Source organism: Nicotiana sylvestris, chromosome 11 (assembly GCF_000393655.2).
Source record: "Nicotiana sylvestris chromosome 11, ASM39365v2, whole genome shotgun sequence".
NCBI lineage: Eukaryota > Viridiplantae > Streptophyta > Magnoliopsida > Solanales > Solanaceae > Nicotiana > Nicotiana sylvestris.
The window spans coordinates 166,529,943-166,550,437 of record NC_091067.1 but is presented as its reverse complement, the minus strand read 5'-3'; the positions used below and the strand labels follow the sequence as shown (position 1 = coordinate 166,550,437).

The 20,495-nt window shown below is 35.4% G+C and overlaps 1 long non-coding RNA gene across 1 annotated transcript; it reads right to left on the bottom strand.

The window, feature by feature from the left end:
- Positions 1-4,545: 4,545 nt before the first annotated feature.
- LOC104233235 (uncharacterized) lies at positions 4,546-19,579 on the bottom strand. The gene is made up of 5 exons (XR_712557.2): positions 19,505-19,579; positions 10,358-10,417; positions 10,114-10,149; positions 5,006-5,162; positions 4,546-4,838 (listed from the first exon to the last, which is right to left on the bottom strand). It is a non-coding gene; the product is annotated as an uncharacterized lncRNA (long non-coding RNA).
- Between the last annotated feature and the right edge of the window lie 916 nt (positions 19,580-20,495).

Genomic DNA, 20,495 nt, shown 5'->3' with positions numbered 1-20,495 from the left:
CTGATCGCGCTCCCAACTCCAGAATCACCATACGGATCTATTTCCAGACTCGAAATCCCAAACGGACATCTATAACACTGAAATGCCTTCCAACCCAAATTTATGAAATTTTTCTAAAGTACTAACTTTCACAATATACACACAAGTCAATATACCTGAGATGAAGCCGTTCATGGCCTCAAACTGCTGAATGACGCGCCGGAGCTCAAAACGACCGGTCGGGTCGTTACATCCTCACATATGGCCCTCGGCCTCACTCAATCCAAAAATCATCACAAGCCCCTTGGGCATTAGTAAAACAGTTGTTCTCAGCCCAAAACATGATGTAGAAATATCATTTAAGTTTCAAATCTGAGTAAAAGTGGCTGAGTTTGTAAAACAGTAGATATCAACAGGACTGAGTTCAAATAATAAGTCAAACAGTGAGGAAACAGTGATAAAAATCCCCGAAGGGTTCAAATAGTTGGCACGAAGCCCAAATATGACAATCAGCCGAAATCATGATGATAACAATTGAATTTCAGTCAAATATTCGGTAAAATCATCAATCGGGATGGACCAAGTCACAATCCCCAGTAGTGAAAGACCCCACACTCATCATTCAGCGCTTATCTTGCCTTAATATAGCACTACGATGTGCAATCCGGGGTTTCAAACCCTCAGGACATCATTTACAACCATTACTCACCGTGAACTGGCTAATTCTCGAGCTCGCGACACCTTTACCCCTCAAATTCGCCTCCACGCGCGTCGAATCTATCAAAAATCAAAACGAATAGGTCACAATATGCTAAGGGAACATATCCCAAGCGAAAACATTCGAAAAATATCAAAAATCTCGAAATTAGCAAAACCCGAGCCCCAGGCCCACATCTCGGAATCGGGTAAAATTTACATTTTCAGAATCCTCATACCCTCACGAGTCTAACCATACCAAAATTATCCAATTCTGATACTATTTTGTCCTTCAAATCGTCATTTTACATTTTTGAAAGGTTTCACAATTTTCTTCCCAAATTCCATCCCAAATCACGAATTAAATGATGAATTCAGTGATAGATTCATGTGTTCTAGCCAAATCTTAGTTAAAATCACTTACCCCAATGAATTTTTTGAAAAACCTTCGAAAAATTGCCAAAATTCGAGCTCTCTAGGTTAAAATATTAAATAAAATCCAAAACCTCGTATTTATAGGTACCCCTCAGGTGTCAGATACCGCGGGCCGCACCAAAACGACTGCGTTCCGCGCAAGCCAGTGCGGTCTGCGCAAGCACAACCGCGGCCGCACAGGCCTTCCTCTACAGTGACAGGCTTTAGTATTTTGGCCATAACTTTTTCTACAGATGTCCAAATTGCGATATCTTTACCTTTCTGGAAACTAAACACAAAGGGCTACAACATTCATTTTTGAGTAACCTCAAAATTCCTTGTAAATCAAAAGATATGAGCTTTCGAAGTTGGACCGATGACCTGTAGGTCTTGATGACCGCGGGCCGCGTCACTTGACCGCGCCCAGCGCGAAAAGGACCGCGCCCCGCGCACAAATGACTGCCCCATCCATTTTCTAAGTTCCGGGATGTCCGTACTCGCTCAAAACTCACCCGAGGCCCCCGGGACCTCAACCAAAAACACCAACGCATCCTAAAATATTATTCAACCTCGTTCCAATCATCAAAACACCTCAACAATACCAAAACCATCGAATTACCTCAAATTCAAGCCTAAGTTCTTCTAAAACTTCCGAAATACGCTTTTGATCAAAAACCCAACTAAACCACGTCCGAATAACCTAAAATTTTGCACTCATATCCTAAATCACATAATGAAGCTACAGCAACTCTCGGAATTCCATTCCGACTCCCGGATCAAAATCTCACCTATCAACCGGAATTCGTCAAACTACTAACTTCGCCAATTCAAGCCTAATTCTACACCGGACCTCCAAAATAAATTCCGATCACACTCCTAAGTCTCAAATCATCTCCCGGAGCTAACCGAACTATCGGAATTCACATTCGAGCCCTCTAACTCATAAGTCAACGTCCGGTTGACTTTTCCAACTTAAGCCTTCTTAAAAGAGACTAAGTGTCTCATTTCTTATCAAAACCACTCCAAATCAACTCTATTATACAAGATACGGACAATAAAGCATAAAGAAGCTGAAAAAAGGAAAAATGGAGCGGTAACTCATGAGACGACTGGCCGGGTCGTCACATTTTGCCATTTGTATGTTTTTGAAGCTATTAGTAATATGAAATATGTACCTTCACATGGTAGATGTCATAAATTTCTTTTGAGCTGAGGCATAACATTCTCTGCAGGTTTGTCAAAAATAATGGCTGTTGCAAAACCACTATTGTCTCTAACAGTAACTTCAAATTGACATATGTTATAATGTATAGCAAATATTTGGTTAGATGAATAAAAATAAAATAACTGTAAACTCTAAATAGTCATTAGTCATATAGAAGAATCTAGTAGCATTTATACCTTGGAATTAGATGAGTGGATCGTTGACAGTTTGTACAATAAATTGTCCTCCGAGAGAAAGATCTCATGAACAATTGCTTACAGTCAGAACAAGTTAACACACAAAATCGTTGGTTCTCATTTGGCAGAGAAAGTTCAGCTTCGACATAAAATATCTGCCCCTATATAATTCAAGAATGCCACATTTTTTTTGTGACTACAAAAAATATTTAAATTTCGATAGAATAATATAATTTATGTTGTTCTTACTTGAGGTTGCGCTTGGATATTGGAAATAGCTATGATTTCATCCTCAAAGGGAACCACTATAACGAAGCCTGCGGAAGATGTACTCTTCATCTTGTATGCATTAAGCATTGGTTCAATTGTTTTGGCCCTACAAGGTAGGTAAAATCTAAAAAATTTGTTCTTGTATATATTAATGTATTATATCAACAATATGCTTCTACAGATGCATAATTTACAAAGAAATACATGCATAATACCATGACTTCAACTCAACAACTTGTGGGTAAGGAGGATTGACATAGATTGTTGTACTAAATTTGTTCGTCAGCCCACTAAATTTGTTCGATGATCCTACATGCATTCAAATATTAAGATTTGATTTCATTGTTTGATATTTGAAAAGGAAAAAGGTAAAATCATGTAAATACTAATACCTGATGATGATCTACCAATTTCTCTAGCAAGAATAACTGGGTATTCATTTAGTTGTTTCAAAAGTTTATTCCCATAAAGATCAATGAAATCTTCCCAGAGAGTGAATTTTGTTGTTTTTTCCCGTAAACAATGAATAGAAGATGTTCAAATACTATATTGAAGTCACATAAAGAAAATACAATATTTGCTATCAGACTTTCCCATGGGAAATTGTAAAATGATTCACAAACCCAAAACTTAAAGCATATAGAAGAAATATGAAATGAGCAAGAGATGACAACAATTCATAATATTGATGATTTATATTTATATTCTGATATAATTGGTCATTAGTTTCAATCAACATACTCTTGTAGAAAGGAAGTCAAGTAAACGTAACAAAAAGTAATAGCTAAATGTGAACTTGGACGGTAAAATAAACCTCAAATGTAAGACATTCTTTATTTACAAGGTAATGTAAATTCAGAAGAAACAAAAAACTGAAAAAGTAAAATATCTGCCGTATAAATAAATTCTCCCAAATATTTAAGTTACAAAAACAAAAGAAGTCAAGTGCTAAGGGAAACAAATAACGAAATATTTTACTTTGCAATCACAAAAATCAAGCATCCAAGTTACGTCACATATACTTTAAGCTTAGGAGGTTAATATAAAATTGTGAACAATAACAAATATCTAGCTTAGACAAAAAAAGGATGTCCACATATTTCAATAAAAGAAAGCCATGTTTCCCTAAGAAAAATTTTGGCACTACGAAAATATAAGATGGAAGTTACACCTTTAATTTGGTTACGGTAATGCACGAAGTCACAACCTAATGGCTAAGATGTTCTTTTTCACACATTGCATTTTCAAGAATTCTAATAAAACCACTATCCTGAGTTTTAGCCTGAAGCTTTCGTTTTTATGTGTGCTTGATTTAACAAGAACCATATATCAAGAGTACGAGTGCTTCACCCTCTTACCACTCAGCAATACTACAATATGGAAATATAATCTCAAACTAAAATGTTGCAAAAACAACATCATAGTTGAATCACATGCAATCTTTTTTTGCCACAAAAAGAGAAAACTAGTAGCTACAGCCGAAAAAAGAGAGGTGGTTGAAGAGGAAGAGGAGGAGGAAGAGGTGAAGGAAGATAAGGAACAACAAAAGAAACAGAGGAAAAGAATAGGAGGAGGTATATCCTTACTGCTTATCCATAATGATAAATTCTTGAATTTTTCTTCCATTTGCAGCATATGTTGAAGGGCCGCATTTAATCACAATAGCAAGGACATCTTGCATTAAACCAAAAAAAAAACAAGAAGTTAATATATTATGAAAATCATTGTGTCGTAATATTAAAAAGATTTTTGAGAAGGTATAACAAATGGATTGTATATGCACAAATATAGATAATTAAATCTTTAAATATCAAATTCAGATTCTTTAGGTTGATACTCGAAAGTGTCAAAGGCTGTGATAGTTAGCCACGTTGGCGGAGGTAATGGATCCTCAGGAGGAGTGACCTTTTCAATTGGCTCAACAATGGTGCTTCTATCAATTGTCCTAGTGAATTTGCATATAAATAAGATGACTCCTTCACTTGTGCAACTGACACCAAGTAAGTGTGGAAAGGATCAAATAGATCTTCAAAATGCGTTATATCAGCATTGAACATGATGGTCTGAACTTGATTTTCCTGTAAGAAAATAAGATACAATTAGATTTTAATCATATTCAAATAAATTGGGAAAAATTATACCAGCAAAATATATAAAATTTTAATATGAGCAATCTCTAGTATATGAGGAAAAAATGGATTAATTCAATTATTGTTGGCAAATTTGTGAATTTAAAAAAGAATACCTCTTCATCCTGTAAAGTCATGAGTTGATATTTTTTGGTTTTCTCTTTGTTGTCTTTGGGACGACTTTTATCAATTACTTGGATCTTACATGTCCATTCTTCTGTATTGGGAGTGATCATGTTGATAGTTAACCTTTCACCCATAGTGGAATTAACCCTGCAATTACAACATATTGATATTAGTATAACAATATACATTAACAATAAAAATAGACATAGTTTAATATAAATGAAAGAATATAGAAAAAAATCAAGTTATAATTAGATTTACCATAAGAAATTATAGCATATGGTCAGGAAAAGGCTTTTTTAATAATTTCATCATAGACTATATTATATGTAGAGTGATCATCACCACCGTCAGCTATAGGTGGTCTAATTAATACTTTCACACAATTAGAACTTTTGGATCTTGATAAAGCAACATACAATTGACCATGAGAAAAAACAGGTTCCCGCAAATAGATACCCACAAAATCTAATATTTGACCTTGAGCTTTGTTTATTGTCATGGTGAAACATAATCGAACTGGAAATCATGTTCTTTTAAAAGGGAGAGGTAATTTTTCATCTTCTGATGTCATGAGTGGTATTCGCGGAATAAATACATGTCTATTTTTAAAATTTCCGCTAGATATTGTTGCACTAATGACATGAGTTTTAAAATCATTACATATTAATCATGTTCTATTGCATAAACCTTCACTGGGACTCAAATTTCTTAATAACATAATCGGGCAATTTTTCTTCAAAGCTAATTTGTAAGGAGGCAAACCAGCAGGATTTAAAGTGTGCAAAAAATTTTCATACTCACACTGATCTTTTGGATCAATTGTCTCATCAGTAGCAATGTAAAATTTTTTGGTGGTTGGAAATTGAGCAAGAAGCATGTCATTTTTTTCATCAACGAAATCATTTTTGGTTGTTAGAATAGCACGAGAAGTAATAAAAGAAGTATTTGAATGACATTTGTATAAATCAGGATAAGTAACTCGGAAGAGCATATTCAACGATTCTTTTTCAGAAGTAAAAGGAATAATGAGAGAATGAGGAATTTCAATTTTTCCATAGGCATTTTGTCTTTCTTTTCCATCACCAATTTTCATTAAATATTCACAAAAAGCAAGATCTGTTTTCGCACGCATATTCTCTGATAGTTGTAATTTTTCAAGTTGATTCTAAATTTTAGAGCACAATAAGCTTTCACGAATAAAATCTTCCTTTTTTCCACTACGAACTACGGGAAGAGTTTGTCTAAAATCACCACTGAAGACAACTAACTTTCCACCAAATATTATATTAGTTTCCATTAGATCTCTTAAAAGCAAATCGAATGCTTCTACTGTTTCTTTTTTTGCCATTGAAATTTCATCCCATACAATTAGTTTTGCATCTCGTATCAAAGATGCTAATGAACTTTGCTTACTAATATTGTAGATGAAATTCTCATTAACATCAATGGGAATTTTAAAGCGGGAATGAGCAGTTCGACCTCCAGGAAGAAGTGAAGCTGCAACTCCGGAACTGCAGTTGCTAAAGCTATAAATCCTCTGTGCCTCACAGTAGCTAATAAAGCACAATATAAAAAGCTTTTACCAGTTCCACCGGGGCCGTCAATAAAGAATGCCCCTGGTCTATTTGAAAATATTTTGTCAAGAATCATATTGTAAGCTCTTCTTTGATTAATGTTTAATTTTTTTCTAACATTAAATCTTCTTCGCTAACAATGATGTTTCTTTCGAAATCAACATTTTTAGCTTCTTTTGTTGCTGCAGATGGCTTTATTATTTCTGAAATTAGTTCAAATTCATTAATATCATGACCCATTGAATGAAGAATATTGTTAATATGGTTTAACACTTTGTAACAGATTTCTCTTGTATCTATATTCGAATTTTTTTTTATATCTTCAGACATTGAGTTTTCAAATTTTTTCCATAGTACTCTTGGATTAGTTGGATTACAATATATTAATAACATAGCAAATAATTGTCTTAAACTGGACGGCATTTGATAACTTACTGCTTCAGACATACATTCTACCAAATTATTATCACAAAGTAATAATCCTTTTTTTCTGCAGCTTCTCTAAATGTTTTACATTGTACTCAATTTACAGTTCGCAAATCTTTATATGATTTTGGTCCTCTCATATTCATTAGAAGCAATCTAAGATAGTATCTTTGCCCTTCAGTTGGATGACATGTCACCACACGACCAATAGCACTTCCTCGTTGACGACGTGTCCATGTTTTGTCTGTTGTTGACCATACAAAGTATTCTGGAAATTCTCGATATAATAAATTTAAGTCCATAGCATCTTTGTTTTCTTGATTCATTAAAAAAAACTCAGTTAACATTGGTTTTTTAACCATAGGATTGTTCACAATTTTACTAATATTGTCTGTATTCTTGAAGGAAACAAGTTGTTGTCCATCAAGATGAAGCTGAAGATGATATACATCTGGAAACATTTCACTAATAGGAAAAGCAAATATACGTCATGCAGCCTCAGGTGGTGACACCCCCTAGCAGATTGGTATTGCTTTATTTCATCTATCTCTATGTTTGTATCATTAGCATTTATATGAAATGCAATTTTATCATGTCCTTTGTAAATATACTTATAAATGTACTTAACAACTTTAATATCAGACCAAATTTCTACATTCATATGACAATTGAACTTACAAAGTAAATATGGATTATAAGGAACAACCCATGAATTATCAAGAAGGTGTCCTCTTATTTGCACTTTCTTTCCTGGGTTTCGTCTTCGATAAATTGGATATGAATTTTTTCCTTTAGTTGTTTGTTCTGCAAACTCCTTTGGATACTTAAATTTATAATGACCCTTTATTTTCATGCAAGAATTTGTTGGATTTAATTCTCCACATGGACCGTGCATCATATGATCTATAACAAGTGAATATAGTGTAGGATTTTTTTTTTTGTCCGGTAATTCAGCACATACAAATCGATCATATGCTTCAGGAGTTAGTAATTTATATTCCTCATCAAGTCTTATAAGAAAATGAGCATGTGGAAGTCCCCGCTTTTGAAATTCCACTGTATACATAAATGTTGCGACTTTACCAAATATTTGTGTTTTGAGAATATCCTTTTTCAACTCTTCTAGTTTTGCTCGAAATTCTCGACTAATTAAATTGGGTCTATTTTGTGTTTCATCTATCGTCAGAATGTTTTCTTTTATTTCAGGCCAAGAAGGACTACACGTCATAGTCAAAAATATATCTGGTTTTCCAAACCATTGCACTAATGCAATAGCATCCATATACCTTCGACGCATATCTCTTGGGCCTCCTGTAAAGCTAAGTGGGAGTATTTTTTGTTTTCCAACCTGTGAAGCTTCTCTTTCCCCACATCGTAGAATATCTAAGAGCCCACCTAATACATCAAATCTGAATAAATCCTGATTGAAAGTTGCAAAGTCTAATCTTTGGGTTTCAACTTTTATCCATTCATCCACAATATATTGTTGAAATAATCTTCCAGCATGTAAAAGTATATTTTCATCATCTCTTATTTGAAGTTTGTAACAATAATATTCACGACAAGAAACATTGTCTCTTTTTCGTTTTCCTTTTTGCATAACCTCAGCTTCCATCGAGTAATCCATCAATTGAACACATATTCATTATACTCGATAATTGTTCATGTTCACAGTATATTCGCAGTGTTGATTTACCAGTAGAATGCTTAATTTTCTTAATACCACAATGCCATCCATTTTGACCGTAAGGAAACAATAATGGATATTGTAATGGATCATAACAACCATAATAATAATTAACCAACTGACTTCTATCACTTTTTGTATATATACGGATATGCGATGCAGGAATAGAATTATTGATATCTTGTTCGACCCATATACCTGCAACTTCTGATACAGTTGGTAAATTGTATAGTCGTTGATCTAAACCAGCATCACTCTTAAGCGCAATGTAGAAATTAGATAATTGTGGAATATTTATTAAGGATTTCATAAACATTGAGTATGGATTAATTTTTAGTATATTCATCAAACTTTTTACAATATCTTCATTCAGTTTATTGAACATGCCATTCGATTTCTCACTTCATTTTCACTATCAAAGAAGTATAACTGAAGGTTTTTTCCTTTTTGATCAGTTGGTATCAAGTCATTTATGAAATGATACATTTGCCCTTGAATACGGAATGTATAGATACCATATTTCTTTTTGCTAGCTCTTTATCATAAGTTACACCAAGGGATGTGAACGCAAATATGTTATTGTATGTTCTAATGTAAGTTCGAAAATGTTTTGATTCCTCACTATTTCCCAAATAAAGGTTTCTTAACTCTGTTGGCATTTCATGTGAAATTAGTTGAATAGAACCGTTACCACAACAGAATGCAGGCGGTTCATATTCAAATTTTTTTGCTCCACAAAATTGGCATTTCGGTACTTCTTTTAATTTAACATAAGTATTTTCTGCTTGCATACAACTCGAACAACCAGGTTCTGTGAAAACATTCCCTGCATATGAAGACTCTAGTATTGAGTAGATTATTAACCCAAAAAAAAGATAATCACTATTGTTCTTAGTAGATGTAGTTTAAATAAAGCTTGATTTTTAGTCATACCTGTTCTTTTCCTTGAAAAAGGCAATGGGTCTTTTATAATAAGAGAACTTTGGTTGGTAGAAACATTGCCAGCATTAGAGGTTGATGCGTTAGCTGCATCAATACTAATTGAAGATTCAGTAGGCCGTCGTCTTTTTAATTAAGCTCTGTTTGCACGTCGTCATACCAAAAGGGCCTCTTTTTTATCAGATGGTATCAATGTATATAATTCGCGTCTCCTAGCCCTTTTGTCAGCATGTGATTTTCCAAAAGTCCGGTCATTTTCATGGTTTCTATTTACCATTAAGGCAATTTATCTATTGCCAAGATATTTTTCTTATTACTAAGGCTAAAAAGGAAAACACTAAAATTTTAGCTACTTATAATGATATGCTTATAAGTAATGTAAGTTTAATCATACTGACATATATCACAAACAAAAGCAACTCAGATAATGATATAAATTTCATAATTGATTCTGAATATAATAAATTACCTTTAGTTGAAAAGAGTTAAAGTATGATGAGATGACCTGAAATGAATAAAATGAGTAAATTCTTTACTCATCAAAAACAATAATAAAAATAAATAAATGACAAACGACTAAGATAGACAGAGGGAATGCTATTTCCAAAATCAAAAACTTTTGATGCTCTGGTCAACACCTCCTCTTTAATACGAAGAAGGTAAGAGAAAAATATTTTTTGTTAAAATAAATTTAGTAGAAGAGCAGTACTTACCACACAGTGATTTGTTACTAAAGCGTGTGAACACGCAGCTATCACAATAAAGAGTGAGTCCTATAAGGAAAATAAAACAAATAAAGAAAAATATCAATAATAGGCAACCACAACCAGAAAAGGATAGATAATATTCAAATTACAAGAGTAAAAGACATTATTATATTGTTTATATCTTAATATCGTCATTGTTTGAATCAATTCCTATATAATAGAGATGAAATTTGAATCTACATGCATAACTTAGGTAGATGAGTATCAATTCGGACAACTTAAAATGCTAGTAGAAGAATCAATAGAAGAACTTCAAAGGGGACAAGTTTAACGATTACCAAGTCACTTATCAAGGCATGCAGAATGAAATCTATGGTAATATTTAGGCATAACTTTAACAATTTCTTGTCTTCATAGGATCCCAAACATATTGAGCATTCACTTTCCATGTAATTCAAGATTAGTTCATATAATGCTACAAACATTAAATTTACTTAAAATTATTTGCTGTTTTGCTGATTATTGGTCAAAGAAAAGTTTTTTTTTTTGGCAATCCTCTAGGCAAGTGGCTAGGGCTAATTTTATATATATAAAAGTAAAAATAGAGAATTACAACTATTACAACAATTCCGGTGATCTTGAACGATGAAAGAAGTAAAATATAAGACGCACATAAATCCTATTACCAATGTTAAGTATAATACTCATCATTGATAGTACAATTTGTATACTAATAACGCGCCTAATGTGATGATGTATAATCTGGAAAATTATACTTTGTAATCTCAGTAGCCGCCGACGAATACAACATACTTGGTATTGTTGCTCCATCTGGCTTGACGAGCTTGTTTGAAGCAAAGTATGGTCAGTACGTGTGATATCTCCCTGCTTTATCATGTTCTCCTTCATAAGGATTCGAACATGAATATTGTCTGTTCTTTGAGTGTCCCAACATTTGCTTTTGTTCCTTCCTTCACATGAATGCAGCCGCCCAGATTTGTCATTTGAGTGAAATGAGCATCCATTTTTATTGTCATACAAGCATTGTGTTGTCTCTTGTACATTGTTGTACCATGTTTTTTGTGTACGATTGGTTCTACACGATTTACTGCATTGGTCCTGTAATTTTGAGTAGTGGTCGAATCCCAGATTTGAGCCATTCCATTGTTCCCACAGTTCTGGACATGACTGGTCCACAGGTTTAAAACATTCCTGCTCAGTTCTGCCCCAAACATTATCTGTGTATGCACAGATTTGTCTTCCATTTTCTTGTACCAATGACTCGATTGTTGTACTGTGAGTCTTATTGTGTATTTGCTGCGAATTTCTGGCAGCACACCTGTCCATTGCCCTTGTCCAGTATATGTTTACTTCCAGTTTGTGCACGAGCTGATATCCTTCATGTTCCTGAGCCAAACTGTATGAGCTTACTATCGTTTTTGCTCCGACATAATGGACATTATTTAGAACTATCACCCTTTGAATTCCAAACCACAAGTATGGCATACAATCTGTTCCTGCAAAAAAGAAAGCTGAGTTATTATAAAAGTGCAATCTTTCAGCTGTCCCCATCTCATTTGTCTTGCTCATCCTTATTGTCTCGCAACTTTCACCCTTAGATATGGGCATTGTAATTTGTCGTTATTGACAATTCTCCTGCCTTTTGTATCCAGTTCCTGAAAACTATGTGCTTCGACATTGCCCATGTCAAGTGCTTGATTTGCCAGATGGTCAGCCAAGCAATTCCCTTCTCTCAATATATGTGACAGCTTCACATCAATCGTTGACATGACCTTTGCAATATCTTCTAGATATTCTGTAATGACCCAAGGAACATTCCACAATCCTTCTATAGCGTTCTTCAAGAGTAGCGAATCTGTTTGCAAAATAATTCTGTTGAATCCTTTCTCCTCACAGTATTTTAGAGCTTCCAAAATTGCCAATGCCTCTGCCTCATTGTTTGTTGTGTCATGTATCACCTTTCCACATGCATACTTATATTGCCTTCATCATCTCGAAGTGCATATCCAATTGAGCTCCTGCCCGGATTTCCTTCGATGCCCCATCGTAGTTAACTTTAATCCATCCTTGTGTTGGCAATTCCCACAAGACTTTAGTAACCTTCAATTTAGGCGTATACTGTTCCATCATTTGCAGGATGTCTGGCCAGTTTTGAGGAATGTTAGCCACTGCAGGTTTCCTCAATCTAACAAGCGATTGAATGGTTGTGGAAACCTGATAAATCACCCGTCTAATCGTCACTATTTACCCATGTTTGTAACTATTTCTTCTCTTCCACAGCTCCCACATAATGATGGTAGGAAGTGCTTGAAAAATTGGCTGCAATCTTGATATTACTGTAAGTGTCCAGCACTTCACAATTGCCTGGTGCATAGACAGTCCCTCTATTTTAATTCCAGCATGCATTAGGAAGTATGACCATACTTTTTTTGCAGCAAACGAAGTAAAGAAAAGGTGTTGTAATGTTTCTTCTCCTGGTTGCACACAGCACCAGCATCGAGAAGGCATTGCGTATCCCATTTTCTTCATATGGTCGTCTAGGGGTAGTTTTGCTTTCCATACTTTCCACATAAAGAACGATATCTTGAATGGTAATCCTTTTACCCACATCTTTATGTATGCTGCCCCCGTGTCCTTTCTCTGCCTTAAATACTCCCACGCTGATTTCACTGAAAAAATTCCTCCATTCTCAAGGCACCAGTAAGGTACGTCAAGCAATTGCTGCTCCCCTGGTGGTTTTATATTGTCAATATGTGTGTTGCATATTCCCCAGGCAAAATGTTGGTTAACTTGTCTGCATCCCAAGCTCATGTATGCATAACATCAGTAACATTGTTTACTGATTCATCAATGTAAAAGCCATCAGGTGTGTTGAAGTATAATGCTCCCAATCCAGTCCAGTTGTCAAACCAAAAAAGCGAAGATCCCATTTTCAGACGCCACCTAATTTGATGTTCTATAATGTCCCGACATTCCAGCATTCGTCTCCAAACATGCGAACCTTTTTTCCAAGGTACTACAATGGGATTTAATTTTTTGCAGTATTTTTGGGACATGAAAGAGCTCCATAAAGTTGGTTTTGTCCTGAAGTTCCACCAGAGCTTACAAAAAAGAGCTTTTGCAACATCGTGTAGAGATCGAAAACCTGTTCCTCCTTCTTCATAAGGTCGACATAGAGTACTCCATGATGCCCAGTGCCTACTTTTGCCACCAATAGAGCTACTCCAGAAGAATTGTGCGAATATCTTGTGTAGCTTGTTAATGACAAATGAAGGTGGATTCATTGTCGATAAGAGATGGATAGGCATGCTTTGTATGACTTGTTTGATTAAAATCGCCCTACCACCAATCGATAATAATTTTCCTTTTCATGCTTGCAATTTGTCCATGACTTTATTGATCAAGCCATCATAGTATTCCATTTTCCTTCGAGTGTAGAAAATTGGGCATCCAAGGTATATGAAAGGGAATTCCTGCTTGCAAATACCCGTGATTCTTTGAACCTTATTTACAACATCCTCAGGTGAAGAATCATGCATGTAGACTGCTGATTTTGACTTATTAATGAGTTGTCTAGAAGCTTTTTCATATGCTGCCAAAATCCCAACTAGCAGCTACAACGACTTAGCATCTGCAGAAGAAAAAATTATAGTGTCGTCGGCGTATGCTAGATGGTTTATTTTTGGACTCCACTTTGGCATTCCAAAGCCACAGAAGTATAAATTAAGGTGCAAATCATTTAACGCCCTTGAAAACGCCTCAGCTGCAAGTATGAATAGGGTTGGTGATAGAGGGTCTCCTTGCTTGACGCCCCTAGTAGACTTGAAAAATCCATGTGGCTGACCGTTGATGAGAACGGTGTACCAATTGTTAGACACAATTCCATAAACCAAGTCAATAAATGTTTCACAGAAACCCATTTGCCTCAGGACTTTAGTGAGGAATAACCAAGAAAGATGATCATAGGCTTTCGTCATATCTAGTTTAATCACTACATTTGGTTCGGGCTTCGATCTCAGTCTAATATCAGTGATTATCTCTTGAGTGAGGAGCACATTTTCAACTATGTTTCGACCCTTTACAAACCCCGCTTGTTCGTCAGAAATAAGAGTAGGAAGTAGACTAACTAGCCTCTCGTGGATGACCCTTGAAATAACTTTGTTGATGAAATTGCTCAGGCTTATTGGACGTAGATCTAAAAATGTTTGCACATCTTTCTTCTTTGGTAATAGAACTAGATTTGTATACCATTGAAGAAACTCTTGACCATGTTAAAGACATCGTCACCAATGATATCCCAACATGAATGAAAAAAAGCTCCTGTGAAACCATCCGGGCCAGCTGCGCTTTCTCCATTTAACCCCATCGTAGCCTGTTGGACCACATCTTTTGTGGGCTGCTTCATCAGCTGAATGTTCTACTCCGTTCCTACTAATTTTGGAACATGACCTATAATTTCAAAATCAGATGGGCATCTTTCTTCATGGAACTGTTCTTTAAAGAAATGAACTGCTTCTTCTGCGATTTGAGTATTGTCATCTATCCAGATTCCATCTCTGTTTTGAATCCCTCGTAGCTGCAATCTCTTCCTTCTGCCGTTGACTTGAGCGTGAAAGAATTTAGTGTTTCTATCTCCGTCTTTGAACCAAGCCATCCCTACCTTTTGTTTCCAAATTTGTTCCTCAAGAGCAAGAAATTTGATAAGTTGTGCTTGAACTTTACACAGTCTTTCCCTATTTGCCCGAGTTGGATTTATTTCAAATTGCGCCTCATGAACCTTGACTACCTCTTCCAAACTAGATATCTTCTTGAAAATATCTCCATATGTCGACTTGCTCCATTGTGACAGTCCTTTTTTCACTTTTTTCATTTTGTGGTTGAATAAAGTGAAAGGATTTGCTTCAAAATCTGTGTTCCAATTTTCATTAACCACATCTTTAAACGTCGGATGTTTTGTCCAAAAATTGAGAAATCTGAAGGATTTCTTTATCACAGTCGATTCAAGGTTACATTTTAGCAACATGGGGCAATGGTCGGATCCAGTTTTTGGCAGATGAGTGACTTCTATTCCAGGGAACATTTGTTGGAAATCAATGTTAGCCATACATCTGTCAAGTCTTTTGAAAATGCAATCTTCCTCCGCTCTTCCATTCCACCAAGTATATATACTTCCCTTGAATCCAAAGTCAAATAGATTACAGGTGTTCATGCAATGTCGGAAATCGTCTACTTCATTCAAAGTCACTGGACGTCCCCCAAACTTCTCCTCATCATCCCATATGACATTGAAGTCACCTCCAACAAGCCAAGGAACATCCATATCTGTTTCCATTGCATATAATGAGTCCCAAAGCTCTATTCTTTCTATTGCATCACACTTGGCATAGACTAAAGTAACATTTTGGACAATGCGTGTTTCTGTATGAGTCATTTGTAATGTCAGCTGCTGTTCCATGTCATATAGAATTGTGACGTCGCACAGTTCGTCAACGAAAGCCCACACCTTATTTGAAATGTTAGAAAATGCTTGAGAAAAACCTATTTGTCTTCTGTATAATTCCAGCTTTGAACCATCCTGCATTGGTTCCATGAGACCAACAAAATCGAAATCATGTTGTCTATTCATTTTTACGAGCCTCTCAAAGGCTCGCTGCGTATTGACAGATCTAATATTCTAAATAATTGCATCCATTAACAAGTATTTGATTTAGAATAACCTCGTCGAGTTTGGATCCCAACAGTAGGCATGCCAGAATTGTTTCTGTTAATCTTTCCTTTTTTTCCTTTTGCAGCAGATTTAACTTTGGCTATATAAGTTGGAGAGATATCACCTTTTCTTGCCACATTGATGAAGTTTTGAGTTGTTGATTCCTCATCTAAATCTCTTCCATTTCCCAGAATGTCTTCATCTTCTTTTTCTTGATTCATAACTGGTCTTGCCAATTCATGAGAGGGACAGCTTGGTATTACGCCTTTGGAATCATTATACTTGAGTATCCTCACCCTACTATTATCACCAAACTCTTTTTGATTATCAATTTTTTTTAATCATCCCTTGTTCCCCTTCAGTGATGCATTTTAATCCATCCAACTTATCATTTTTGCCCAAGTGCATTGAGGCGCCTGTAATTGTTATATCTGCTTGTTTCCTGGCTTCACTGCATTCTGCAGCATGATTTTCCTCCTCTGGTATATTTTTTACCTTTTCTCTGTTTTGAAACAGAGTATTTGCTCTGTTTGGAGCTCTAGTATGTTCTGCTACAACACCTGCATTATCATTTACACTTTGATCTTCCTCCTCTATGACCTCCTGATCAGCTTCAGCTTCTTCATTAATTCCTTTTGGAATTTCTCCTTCTTCAGAATCCTCCTCTGCTTGATCCTCCCAAAGCTTGCCACTAGTCAGAGCTAGTCTGTCCTTCTCATTCACTTGTTCTGATGATCCATATGTGTCTTGAGATGGGATATCCTGACACGAGTGATTCGTGGTAACTAACTTGCTTCCAAAGATCTTATTAGCCCATTGTGTTGTGGACTCTTGTTTTCTATGCTTTTGATGCTCATTCTCTTTAGCAGAAAGATTAAAAGCAATAGCATTTTGATTTAACTGATTTGCATCTTTTGACAATTGTTTTGTACGAGCATCATAGTTTGGAATTTGAGTAATAGCATCTGCAGTTGCAATCAAATTGCCATTTGGTTCCATGTTAGTTCTATTTTTGACATCAGAGGTTTCCCCTATCAACATCAGATTATTTCCTTCATTGTCATCAGTTTTTTCCATTTCTAAAACTACAAAGCTATTCCGAATCTGAACATGGTCTGCCTGCTCATCTTCGATTTCCACCAATGCCAAAACATTTATCATCTGATTCTCCTTGGTTGCAGCAGTCAATGCCATTGTCTCATGTCCTGTTTTTGTTTGAACACAATTCTCATTATTGACAGGCTTCACACGCTTATCCTTCACTTCTTTCCATTGTCCTCCTACATGTCCAGTAGGCTTTTGACCTGTGAAGATCGCCAAAGTTCCTGTAGCAGTAGCTTTATCTTTAGACTTATTCTGAGTATGTGAAGTGTGATCGACCACTCCCTGCAGTTTAGTCACATTGTCATTATCTTCTAGCTGATTGGCATCTCTTATTGCATTCAATAATTGCCTTGCATCCCCCTGAAGCTGTTCAACGCAATTCTCATCCAAATCAGTTCTACTAATTTGCTCTGTATTTTCCTTTGCATTTTTATTTCTTCCTTTCATCGCGCGACATGAAATTTCATCATGCCCTTGGTGCTTACAACATGTACAGTACATTGGAAGGTAATCATATATAACTTTTTGACTGAAATCATTAGATTTTCCACAAATTTTGTCGACGACTGAAATCTTTACTTTTTTGGGATGCTTATCCAGTAGATCCAGCAACACTTTAACCCTCGCAGCGCTTGGCCTTGTTCGATCTTTCATCGCCTTATCAATAGCAAGAGGTTTTCCAACTGCAGATGCAATTGACATCAAAGATTTCTCAGCAAAATAATTTGGTGGAAGATCTGGGAATGAGATCCACACCACAGCCTTCGATGTCTCAATTCTTGGATCGAATCCAATCGTCCAAGGAAAAGTTCTGAAGAAGAACTCATCTCCATTTGAGTTAATGTGCCCAGTAGATCTGGAAACAAAGTTTACATAGTCTTCATAAAGCTCGAATCGTACCAGTAAATGTCTAAACTCCAGCTGCCCGATGTTACACGATCCCTTCACATCGAACTGTTTTGGAAAAATTCTTCTGAAGTCGTGAAGTTCTGGTTTTCCATAAGAGAATTTGATGACAACTGCTTGGTGTAAACCTTCCTCTATGACAAACTCTTTCACATCATCTGTGGTGAATTCAATGATTGGTTCTCCATGTTCGAATCTAACTGGACATAGAACTGTATGTTGGATTTGTCGCACATTTTCTTTAGTCACAGTTGCTGCATAATTCATTTTTAGCGGAATGTTGATCCCGGGTGTTTGCTCTCCCACAGCCAAGGACTGGGGAGAGTTCAACACAGCCATTGCTGCCTTACACGAGCATGAGCAAGTTCAAATCGCAAAAAATGCTGCGATGAACAGTAGCTAGTATGCAATGCTACAGTGACGGCGGATATTTTCTAGAGAGAGAAAGTAGAGAGAAGGCAGAGCATTTGTTTTGGGTTTGGTCAAAGAAAAGTTAAAATGAGAAGTTTACATTAAATTATTTTTAAATTTAGGAAGGGATCATTTCTTTTTTAACATACCAAAAAGAATATAGGATCACGTTAATTGGAAGAAAGAAAATATCTTTTCTTTTTCAATGAACGATAACCATCTATATATGATTGAGTATGAAATTTTAAAAAAAAATTACCGTATTAAAAGTACCATGGAAAATGGAAAATTTAAAGGTAAAACTTTTATCAAAAAAAATACATCGTTTTTAGATACGGTCTAAATAAACAATATCACATTAAATTAAATTAAATGGATGGAGTAATACCTAGAAACTCCTTTTTTTTTCCTCTTGTTAATTCATTCCTATATACTATTTTTTCTTATTTCTTTAACCCATGTTTCTATTCTCTACATAAATTTAATGTACAGTATTTAGTATTGTTTATTTAGAGCTATACATTTAACCCTTACTTGACGAATGACTTACTACTCAATTGCTTTTATTAGCCATAGTAATAGTAACTATCATCTCCTCTTTAGGTTAAAAAAGGTTCTACCCTAAATCCCAACAGAAAAGTAGTAAAACAGAGAGCCTAAATCATGATACCCTTTAACAAGTAGTAAGTACTGATTTTTGCACTGAGTAGATAGAAAATCGGATCTGAAATTGGAACTACCAAAGTAGATGAAAAAAATTGATAAATTAGTTCTTGGGAAAAAAAAGTAGAAGACATTCAGATCTGAAATTAAAACATTCAAAGTAGAAGGGAAAAACTGATAAAGTAATTCTTGATAGAAGTTTGAATGAACAATAATGGAACCTACAAAAAATTTCAGCATGAAATCCGAAATTTTGAAAAGAGATGGAAAGGAGATGAGAAAAAAATTTACCAAGCTAGTTGAGCAGATAAATCAAAGTAAATGAGATGAAAGTAACTTACGGGTGAGTAAAGAAGATGAAAGTGCCTGAGCAAAGTAGATGAAAGTGACTGGAAAAGTGTAGGGTGTTGGGGTTTTTGATGGATGCAAGGTTTTAACGGGAAAGTGACGGAAAAGTCTAGAATAGTATAGATAAAATAATATTAAAACAATAATATGAGAGGGTATAATGACAAATATACCCTTGTTCGACCAACTTCTCATTTCTATATAATAGAAATAACTAGTGATGTGAATAGGCCTGCTCGCAAATTACTATAATGAAGCACCACCAACCCACTCCCCCTCTTTAATCAAATAAAAAAAATGTTCCATTCAGTTAGTGTAGTTTTCCTTACCTGAGTGCCGACAGTGCACTCCCCGAGCTGTTGCATATATATTTCACCTGAACCATGTTTTTCCATGTCTACATAGAAGCCGCAAGTTTTGCACTGCCACAACATGATGATATCTGTGAAAGAAAAAATTAAAAACTTAATGATTGCCCCGCCTCTTGGTGGTGCGCAAGGTGGGAAAACTGATACAACATTCAGGTAAACACACTCTCTCTCTCATTCAACACCGTTCAATTTTGGAATGTTACCTCTAGAACACAACATGTCTGATACATATTTGATTATAAGGTCCAGTGTCTTACTTCCATTTCAGTTTCTTTAGCTCCAAGTATGTGAGAGTAAAAGTCTATTTGCTTTTTTTTAAGAATACATATATTTAAGTTTGTAGATTGTTTCATACTACTGAAATGGTTATCTCAGTTCATCGAGTTGTGTGAGTTCTTGGGGATGAAAGGACCGGTTGTTGTATTTTGGTGTACCACCTTGGTATATTTTTAATAAATTACTTAACATATAACAAAAACTGAAATGGTCGTTTCTATTTTGAGTGCAATTCATTACTGATCAAATATAATATCATGTCAGCATTCAATTCAAGGACAAAACAGTGGTTGAAAACTGCAAAAAAACAAACATGAACTACAAAACAATATATATT